Here is a 10,320-nt window from a genome sequence, read left to right on the forward strand (position 1 = left end):
CACTGTACACATTGCTTCTGTTTGGAAGGAAATAAATATGCCATGTATACTACGGAAAATCATAGTAATTTTAACAGAACAATTATGGGAGGGTGCAGAGAGGAAATCTGAAAGGGCTTCATCTAGACAGTGATCCCTGAGTTAAACTTTGAATGAGTCTAGAGATTCTAGGAAGTAGAATTAAGGATGAAGAATATTCTAGTGATGGGGAGACAACATGGGCAAAAACACTGAGAATGATGGGGAATAAAATATCATGTTCTGGAGTCATGGATCTGAATGTATTTCCAATGCTATTATACTTCTAAAGAATAATTAGTACTAGTACTACATAAATTACTCTCAGAAACTGAAGAGAAAAAAAAGCATCTTGCCTTATATATAATCATCAGGAAGGCAAGAAAGCTGAGATTACAACCAACAATAACCTACTCAGCAAAATAGAGCATAATCCTTCAAGGAAAAAAATGATATTTAATGAAATAGAAGACTGCCAAACATTCCTGATGAAAAGACCAGAGAAAAACAGAAAATTTGATATTAAATACAAGACTTGAGATAAAAGGTAAAGATGAAAGAAAAATCATAAAGCATACAATAAGTTAAACTATTTATCATTCTTTATGTAAAGTTGATATATATATATCTTCTAAGAGCTGCATCCTTATTGGAGCATTTAGAAGGATTCTACACAGAAAGAGGTTATAGGAGTAACTGATTTTGTTGGGATGATATTAAAAAATGGATAGGCAAGAATGAGGGATGCTCTGGGATAAAAGGGAAGGGAGAGGAAGAATGGGAAAATTTTTCTCATGTGTAAAAAAGGCACACAAGGAAGAGCTTTTACAATAGAAGGGGAAATGGAGTGGGTTAATGCTTGAATCTCATTCATATAAAGATGCTCCCCCCCCCCCCTGCATGTCAATTGATAATAGAAATCTAACTTCCCTAAGAAGGAAGTAGGAAGAGAAAGGAATTAGAAAAAAAGGAGAGGAAGTGATAAAAGGGAAGTCAGACAAAAGGCATTGGTCAAAAGAAAAACAGGAATAGAAGAGATAGTGTTAAAAAAAGAGAGAAAGAAGGAAAAACAAGAAAATAAGATGTAAGGAAATACACAGTTTATAATCATAACTGTGGGATGACTTCACCCATAAATTGAAAGAACATAGCAGAATGGATTAGAAACTAGACTCCTACAATATGTTGTTTTCAAGAGACACACTTGAAACAGAGAAACACACAGAATAAATGTAAGGGGCTAGAACAGAATCTCTTTTTTTTCCTACTTTATTTATTTAAAAAATTTTCCATGTTTCCATGATTCATTTTCTTTCCCTCATCTTTTCCCTCCTCCCTCTCAGCTCCAACAAGCAATTCCACTGGATTGTACAAATGTTGTCACTTGATACCTATTTCCATATAATAATATTTTTCCTATATAGATATTTTTAGGACCTAAATCCCAAATCACATACCCATATATACTGTTTTTTGCATTTCTACTCCCATAGTAGAACCAAATCTCTTATGTGGAAGGAAAAAAGGTAAGAATATCAATCATGATTTCAGACAAAGGAAAGGTAAAAATAAAACTAGTTAAATGGGATAAGCAAAGAACTATATCTTGCTTAAAAAAGAACTCTATATAGGTAATAGAATAATACTAAACATAATGCACCAAATGGTATAACATTCAAATTTTTAAAGGAAAAGTTAAGTGAGTTATAGGAACAAATAGAAAGTAAAATTATAATTCAGCCTTCTTCTCTGAAAAGCCAGGAAACTAACCATAAAATAAGAAAGAAGTCAGAGATAATTAGAATCTTAGAAAAGTTAGATATGATGGTCATCTAAAGAAAACTGAATGGGAATATGTGACATCTTCTCAGAATTGGCCATGTATTAGGACATGGAAACCTCACAATTAAATGTATAAAAGCAGAAATATTTAATATAATCCTTTCAGACCACAAAGCAATGGAAATTGTATTTAATAAAAGGCCATGGAAGTATAGATTAAAGGTTAATAGGAAACTAAGTAATCTAATCCTAAAGAATGAGTAAAAATAAAAAAAAAACAAAATTAACAAATAAAACTAGTAGCTGATTTTGCAGGGAAAAATAATTAAATATACTACTGTTTAAATTCATTTTTAAAAAGAAAGAAGAAAAACAAATTGCTAGTATTTAAAATTAAAAGGACAAATGCACCAATGTTGAAAATGAAACTTTAGCAATTATTAGGAGTTATTTTACCTAATTATATGTCTGTAAAACTGAAAATTAAGTGAAATAGAGGAATATTAACAAAAATATAAATTGTCCAGATTAACAGAAGGGGAAATAGACTATTTAAATAACCCTGTCTTAGAAAAAGAACTTATCAAGCCATTGATGAGCTCCCTAAGAAAATGTCCCCAGAACCAGATGGGTTTATAAGTGAATTCTACTAAACATTTAATGAATAATTAATCTTAAAACCCTATAACCTATTTGAAAACATAGTTAAGGAAGGAGTCCTACTAAATTCGTATTATGACACAAATATAACACAATTATGTGAAACTTTATGACACAAATCTCACTGATACCTCAATCAGGGAAAGCAAAAACAGAGAAAGAAAACTATAAACCAATTTCCTTAGGGAATAGTTGGGCAAATATTAAAAATTAAATACTAGCAAGGCGATTATAGCAATATATTACAAAGATCAAGTGCTATTAACAGGTGGGATTTATACTAGAAATAGAGGGCTGATTCAGTATTAGGGAAACTATCAGCATAATTATCATATCAATAACAAAAACAACAGAAATCTTATGGTTATCTTAATAGATATAGAAAAAGTCTTTGATAAAATATGACACCTATTCCTATTTAAAACACTAGAAATCAAAGGAATCAGTGGAGCCTTTCTTAGAAAGCTAAATAATATCTATCTAAAAAACAAGAGCAAGCATTATCTGTAATGAGGATAAACTTGAAGCCTCACAGTAAGATCAAGAGTGAAGCAAGGATGTTCATTATCACCACTATTATCCAATATTGTACTAGAAATACTAGCTATAGCAATGACAAAAAAAAAGAAATTGAAAGAATAAAAACATAAATATGGAAACAAAACCATCACTCTGCAAATGATATGATGGTATATTTAAAGAGAATCAACTTTAAAAAGTGATTAAAAATAAATAACTTCAGCAAAGTTTCAGGACATAAAATAGACCTACATAAATCATCATCATTTCTGTATATTACCAACAAATTCATTTGAGAGAAGTAGAAAGATAACTTTCATTTAAAATAACTCCAGATAATATCAAATACTTGGCATCTGTCTGCCTAGACAAACAATCCCAGGAACTATATGAACACAGTTACAAAACACCTTTCACACACATAAAGAAAGACCTAAACATCTGGAGAAATATTAATTGCTCATGGTCCTGCCTAGCAATATAATAAAAATGACAATCTGCCTAAGTTAATTTCTTTATTCAATGCCATGCCAATCGAATTACCAAGATTATTTTATAGTACTTAAAAAACCCAGCAAAATTCACCTGGAAAAACAAAAGGGCAAGAATGTCAAGTGATTCAATGAAAAAAATGCTAAGTAAGATAGCCTTGGAGCTCTAAATTTCAAACTATATTACAAAATATTTATCATGAAAACAATCTGGTACTAAGAAGTAGAATGGTGGATCAGTGGAATAGATTAGGTATACAATAAACAGTAGTAAGTGACCATAGTCTAATTTTTGGTAAACCCAACAATCCAAGCTAATGGTTAGAGAAATGCAAATTAAAACAACTTGGAAGAACCATCTCATACCTATCAGACTGAATAACATGACAGAAAAGGAAAATTACAAATACTGGAGGAAATTTGTAAAAACTGGGACACTAAGCACTGTTGGCAGATTTCAAACTGGTTCAACCATTCTGGAGAATAATTTGGAACTATGCCCAACAGGCTATAGAACTGTATAGACTCGCTGAGCCACTACTAGGTCAGTATCCTAAAACGATTTTTTAAAAGGGGAGTGAGAGAAAAACCTATTTATACTAAAATGTTAATAACAGCTCTTTTGTGATGGCAAAGAATTGGAAATCAAGGAGATTAAGGAAATCACCCATCAGTGGAGAATAGCTGAGCAAGTTGTGATAGATGATTGTGATGAAACACTATTGTTCTATAAGAAATGGTGATTAGGTTGGTTTCAGAAAAAACTATGGAGACCTATATGAACTCATGCAAAGTGAAGCCCCAGAAGATTACTATACACAGTAACAACAACATTGTGAGGATGAGCAATTGCAAAAGACTTAGCTACTCTGATCAAGACAATAATTGGAGACAGTTCCAAAGGACCCATAAAAAAAATGCTACTACCTCCAGAGAAAGAACTGATGAGCTCTGAATGTAAATTGAAGCATAATTCAAATTTTTCTTTATTTTTATTGTTTTATTTTGTTTACATTTTGTACCACTTCACATGTATAATAAATTGCTTGCCTTCTCAAGGGAAGAAGTCACAGGAGAAAGAAAAAGAATATTAGAACTTAATTTTCTAAATGAATATTAAATTTTGCACATAGAATTGGGAAATCTTTAATAAAAATAAATAAAAATATTAAAAAAAACTGGTTTGGTAGAATGAGAAAAGGGGAATCCCCAAAGTCTTCCCTCAACTGTGGAAAAACCCACCTCCCCAGCAGACACTGAGAAAACAGGGGGTTTTATTTGTAGAACTGATCAAGCACATCTCCTATACAACTCTATATAGTAGAGGGTGTAGGGCATGTGTTTGAGTGTGTCAGTACACCTGACCCATGCTCTATGCCAAATTGATTCCATGTATAATTAGACCATTCAAATACATTCACTTGTTTATTTTAAAGACCAGTGTAATTCTCACTCCAAAGTCAAACCAATTTTTTTACTTCTGGGTTCTATGAAAGAAGCTTGTGTAGATAAAGGAAAAGGAAAATGAGCTCTAGGGGGGGAAAAAGGAACAAATGAAATTATGAAATTGATTTCAATCATGAAGGCTTTGTAATTTGGGAAAGGGTCAAATGAGGACTTAGACATTCAAGGAGGAAAAGGAAAAATGGATAGACTTAAGTGGAAGAAGAAGAAGAATTCAATTATTATGGAGAGTGAGCAAATGTTGCAGTGACCTTCAATGACTGTGTGACCTTTGTCTTTCTGACATATCCAATAATAGTTACCTATGTTCCAAAAGCAAGCTTATCTCTCCTAGGAGAGTGTAAGAAAAAACACTTCTCTACACTCCAAAAACAATGAAATATGGTTCTTTCCCCCTAAAAATGGAAGGACTATTTCAATGACAAACCAAAAACAGATCTGAATTGTCAGAAGATTAATCTGGACCTTGTTAGGAAGTCTTAGAGTAGTGGAAGGTCATAAAAAAAAAGGCTGAACAGAAAAAGGATAAGTATAGACATGAAGCTAAAAAATGAATTGGATACTTCCTTAAGAGAAATTTGGATGTTTTGGAAAGGAAGCAGCTTCTTGTACTGCCAGGAGTGATTCAGTAGGACAACAGAAGCTACTTGGTAGGAGATAACCCAGTAAAGGTCAGAGGAAGAACCAAAGAATAAGAAGGATTGAGTGACTTCACTCATAACTTAGAAGTATCAAGGAGGCTATTTATCCTGCTGAAATACTGGAGGTGACCCTTATGTTGATTTGCTAAACCATAGTACTTCCTGTGAAGGTGAGCATGAACTAGGTCCCTTGTTGAAGGACACAGACCTTGCTGGTAGGTCGCAGAGAACTTTTGATTGGTCCCCAGTGAGTTGGACTTGCTCAAAGGTGATTAGGTTCAGAGTCAGAGTAATCTTATTGGAGGAACCACTCTGTGGTGTCTAAAAATGGGGACAAGTGGCTCTACCTGAATCTTTCTGGCTAAGAGAGGGAAATCCTTCTCCCTTTACTCTGCATTGTCTTCCTTTGAACTTCTGGGGTGGGTTAGGGAATTTATAGATTGCAAAGTTTTGAGCAAGAAATGGGATATCATAAGACAACAGGTTAGGTTCCCTTATTGCTGCTAGTTAAAGATGGAAGATGGAAAAAGAAATGTGGAAAACTGAACAGTTAGCTAAAAAATTAGAATCTGATAATGGGATTTGGAAATCAGGACTTACTATTAAAATATATTGAGATCAAATGACTGGTCAAATATGGAATGAAGTCAAGAAAGGATAGTAAGGACATAGTTTCTGAGTGTCTTAAAATATTATCATAAAATTTTAAACCAAAAAAGGAAGAGAGAGGGGAAAGACCCACCTAGGTATATCCACAAAACAACACTAAATATCACTGAGAATAGCTACAGTGAAGAAAGACTGTGCTATATGAGAATAGGTTAAAGAAATTAGACAGGTTTCTCTTGGAGAAGGGAATATTCAGACTTTTGTTTACTGTTGCTTTTCTTTTGGTTAATCATGGGTCTGCTTACCCTGCATCAGTTTATGTCTTCCCATATTTCTTTGAATTCTTCATTTTAAAATTTTGTTATGACATAGTAAGAGTCCATTTCATGAAGGCATCACAATTTGTTTAACCAATCTCCAGTTGATAAGCATCTGAATTGTTTGTAGTTTTTTGATATTACAGAAAGTGCTGCTATGAATAGTTTGTGTATGTGAAACTAGTCTTATCTTGAATCCCTCCAGATATGTCCCTGGCTGTGGGAATTCTAGGTTAAAGGATATTGACATTTTATTCCCTTAGAATAATTCCAAATTGCTTTCAAGAATAATATATTCAAATCTGGCCTCAGATACTTCCTAGTTGTATGACTCTTTGCTGCTCTTCTGCCTTGGAACCAATACATAGTATTGATTCCAAGATGGAAGATAAGGATTTTTAAAATATGATTTGTTAAGTTCCTCTAACAGTATATTAATGCTCCTATTTTTTTTTTTGTTGTTGTTGTTCAGTCATTCAGTCATGTCCAATTCTTTGTCATCCTGTGGATTGTACTTTTCATGGAGTTTTCTTGGCAAAGATATTGGAGTGTTCTTCCATTTTCTTTCCAGTGGATTAAAGCAGAAGTTAAGTGATTTGCCTTGCTAACTGTTCAGTTTTCCACATCCTTTTTTATCCTTTATCTTTGACTTCTGCTAGTAAGTATCCAAAGACATATTTGAACTCAGGTTTTCCTGACTTCAGGTCCAGAACCTATTTACTGAGTCGTCTACCTGCTTCCTATCTTTCTTTAACCCCTTAAACACTATCTGCTCCCACTGTAGCATCCTCTTGAGCTACTTCAATAACTCAGTTCTTCCACTGGTGGACCAGGGCTCCAAAAGGCAGTTAGAAACCTAGTGGTAAACCCAAGGGTTTAAGGTTTATAGTACTGATGTTATGTGTTTCCCAAAAGCATCTGGTGTGTTCCTCATGGATTATTAATTAGCTAGACTTAATTAGAGTTTAGAAAAGGGATATTTACTAAGATGAAATAACAATTGATAGAAAGAATAATCCATAGGGAAACTAGGTTCTATGCACATAGCGCATCACAACTCTTAGCGACTGGAAGTCTTCTTCTCCCTTTATGCAGTTCTCATGAACTTACCTTTAAATGTAGCTCTCAGATAGCCTACAGGGGCTAGCCCTGACTGTTTAGTTTGTTCTCATTGTGCCTTGCAAGTCCTGACATAGGAATGCAATGTAGTAATCAGCCATTAATGTTCTGGGGATCTGATTATTAACACCAATGAAAAATCCAAATTTTCTGATCTTTTGAATTTTACAAAGTCATCCTCTGGTCAATGGAGAATAAGGGAGTAAGCATTTATATTATTTTATATTTATATTATATTATATTATTATTTGCAAATAATAATATAAAGTAATATTAATATATTATATTATATATATATATAGTACCTATAATGTGCCAGGTACTATGCTAAATACTTTTTTTTAAAAAGGCAATTCTCTTGGCCTAGTTTATTACTAGAATCTGCTGTTGGACTTCTCTGTCTTATTCAGCCTTACTATAATTTGCATAGGCCAAAAGCAGGTCTACTTAACTCGATGAATACGTTTCCTATAATGTCATATGATTTCATCTAATAATATAAATCTGTCACTTCTTCAAAATTGATTCAGAAATGTTCATACTTAGTTATGCTTGAGATAGTTTAGTTAATTCATTAGAGAAATCTGGGCCCTTTGTGCTTAATTAGGGTGAAGTGGAGTATTTATATCATCTTTGTCATTTGTGTCACCAGAATAAAACCAGTTTTTTTAAATGCATTTCTATTATTAGACCTTTGAAGGAATCATTCATATAACTTCATAGTTTGAACTTCTTTGGGGGGGGGCTATTTATTCATATCATTTGATAATTTAACCATTGAGGAATGGCTCTTGCTCTGATTTCTTTCATTAGTTTGTGTTGTTTTTTTTCTGTATCTTAGATATGAGATTCCTTTCAGATTCATTTGATGGAAAGACTTTTTCCCCAACCAAATGATTCTCTTCTCTTCCTAGTTGCATTAATTTAGTTTGTCCAAAAGCCTTTTAATTCCATGTAATCACAGTTACCTATATTATTTATGCCTTGTTTGTTTAAAGCTTTTCCCTTAGCACATCTGATCTAATTCTCATCTATTTTTTTTTCTATTCTATTCTAAAAATGGGACCTTTACTATTAAATTGCCATACTCATCTCCAGCTTACTATAGTATGGTATAAAATGCTGATCTAAACCTTTATTCTTGCCATTTTGCTTGCCAGTTTTTCTTGCAATTTTTGTCAAATAAAGAGTTCTTTCCCAAGTTATATGTTTAATTCCATTTACTGACTTTTAAAGTTTCATTTATCAATTCTATATCCTTTACTTTCTAATTTGTCTTCTAATTTTTAAGATTTCTTCTTTTTTGTGAATTTTCTAATTTTTTATTTGAATGTTCTCTACATTAATCTTCAAACTTTTTTATTTTATTAATGTACTTTCCCAGGGATATTTTTTCTTTTTGGTTAATAAAAAATGTAAATGAACCAATCCTAAAAGCTTTTTCTTTCTAGAAATCATTCAAATATTTTAATGGGTTAATTATTGTTCCAATATTATTTTATGTTATGTTCTCCTTGTGAAACGTTTCAAAGTTAGGAAACATTTTGCACTATATGAAGTACTGCCCCTCTAGGATTTGGACAATGATATTCATAGAAAGGGAAACAAACAAAGAACCTTTGAGAAGGTGGCCCTCAGACAGAAGTTTGTAGTTAGAAAGGAAAATAGCTCTGAGAACCTCAGAAATAGCCCCTCAGATAAAAGTACCCAAAGGATCCAAGAGAAAGCCATTTCCCAGAGGCAAAAGTTCTTCCTGAAGGCAAAGATGGTTCAGGTGTCTGGTTTCCCTGCAACTAATTATTATTGCCTGCTATGAGTACTTTGTAGTTCAAACCTGATAGCCAGAACTTCCCAATCACATATAAATCTATTTCTTGTTGCTATTTAGTCATTTCAGTCATGTCCTACTTTTCATGATTCCATTTGGAATTTTCCTGACAAAGATACTGGAATGGGTTGCCACTTCCTTCTCCAGCTCATTTTATTAATGAGAAACTGAAGCAATAAGGATTAAGTGACTTATCCAGAGTCACAGAGCTAGTAAGTGTCTGAGGTCAAACTTGAATTCAGGTCTTCCTGACTTCATGATCAGTACTCTATCCACTGCACCCCCTCTCTCTGTCTATATATGTACACACACACACACACACATATATATATATAATATTGAGGTGGTATGATGTATATATTTCCTTATGAAATATATTATTAAATAACAATTATTTATTATTAAATAATTCTATTAATTAGTTTTTAATAACTATTAAACTATTTCTGTAACTTTTTAGTTCAGCATATTTTTGGCTTTGCATTCCCAAAAAGCCAAGGGACCCCTCCCTGTCTACTAGAGTTACAAGCCAATAAAAAGAGAAGCCGTCTAAAAGGTTCTCATTGCACTGGGGAAATGAACAGATATGAGTATCTCCTCAAAGATCTTGAAATGTAGATGCAGAAACTGAGGCAACAGCTGAGACCTTGATCCTCCATTTTTCAAAGTTCTATAACGTTCAATATGAGATTAAGAAGTAAGGAAAATTGTTAATAATATCACAGCTCACATGATAAGGTAGAATTTCTCCTAATATATAAAAAAGTTTCAGGAGATTTCTAGGCTCCTACTTGATCTGTGGACTTCCATGCTAGATGTTGGAGGATAGGCTACATCCCCACTTGAAAACACTCTGGGATTCCATTAGAAGC

The sequence above is a fragment of the Monodelphis domestica genome, chromosome 2 (genome assembly GCF_027887165.1).
Source record: "Monodelphis domestica isolate mMonDom1 chromosome 2, mMonDom1.pri, whole genome shotgun sequence".
Classification (NCBI taxonomy): domain Eukaryota; kingdom Metazoa; phylum Chordata; class Mammalia; order Didelphimorphia; family Didelphidae; genus Monodelphis; species Monodelphis domestica.